Source organism: Uloborus diversus, chromosome 7 (genome assembly GCF_026930045.1).
Source record: "Uloborus diversus isolate 005 chromosome 7, Udiv.v.3.1, whole genome shotgun sequence".
In the NCBI taxonomy this organism is placed as follows: Eukaryota; Metazoa; Arthropoda; class Arachnida; order Araneae; family Uloboridae; genus Uloborus; species Uloborus diversus.
Window position 1 is genome coordinate 33,519,099 of NC_072737.1, and position 1,357 is coordinate 33,520,455.

Sequence of the window (1,357 nt, forward strand, 5' to 3'; positions counted from 1 at the left end):
TTTTGCTTTTTTTTTTTAAACTATTATTTTCAAATATGTGTAACATGAAATGAATGCAAAAAAAAAAAAAAAACACTTAGAATATTGTTACAATTATTGTGATTTATAAAAAAAAATGCTTTTAAATGACATGGGGTAAGTTAGTCCAGTCCAACGTGCCCTGCAAAAAGTGGAACGCATCCCACGTTCTTGGTCTGAAAAAAATGTCATAACTTCTTTTCTTTGTGACAAAAAATTCAAAAAACCGCAAATAATTGTGAACTAAAAAAACTACTTTAAGAAGTGGTTAAATTTTCTTTTCTACAATCTTGATGAAAACCAGGAAAAAAAATTGCAGTTTTCAGAAAATTTCTCAGCACTACTGAAACAACGCTTTCTGGAATAAAATTTGTTATGATGTCTGAATGATGATAGTAGATGAATTTCTTTAAGATTGCTAGGAAAACTTATTCAGGTGCAACAGTGAGTTTAAATTTGATTCAAAAGGGATCGATTCAGGCAGAATTTAGGTCTGCTTCATAGGCTCCTATATGGGAGGGGGGAGTGGAGGCTCAGGTCCCCCCCCCCCCCGCCCGGAAATTAGAGCGTCCTTGCTTTTAGTATTTTTTTCTTTGCAAAAATGTAAAAACCATTTATTCTCCAGCCTTAATGAATAAGTTATTAAAAATCTGCACTGCAATCTGTTTCCATGGGGAAAATATCTGAGCGCCCCCTAAAATTTTGCATATGGGCGTACATGGTCTGCTCACAAAACTCTGTATCGTAACGGCAGCCACTTCACAAAGCTCTGTAGAATAAAATCTGTTACTTCACAAAACTTCATGTTTTAAATTTAGAGCTTTCACAAACTTCATTTGTAAGAACTGTTCTTTCATACATTTAAGCGTGTACAATTCGTCTGAATTCAAAACACCAGAAAAGAAAAAACATCCAGCTTCCAAATCATTCCCAGTGAAACCTTTAGGTCAAAGGGATTTCAGACTAAATTTTTGATAGCTAAACATTCTCTGATACTGTACGACAAGATTTCTTTCACAAAAATAAATAGAAAAATACCCCCCCCCCTAAAAAAAAGTTTTTTTTACTGTCACAAAAATAATAAAGTTAACAAAAAATTTCTTTTTTCAAAATACAGGCATAAAAATAAAAACCTGAATCAATCTTTGCTCAACAATTTATTGCATAAGAGTTCAACTATAAAATAATCACTGAACAAATTGTCTTCTCGTGCCATGAAATTAAGGATTTCCTCACAAACTGCAACTTAATATGTTTGTGAGCATGGGCGATCCTAGCAGGTGTGCAGCGTGTGTACCGCACATGGGTGGCCAAAGCAAGGGGCGGCCGCAGGCCGCAA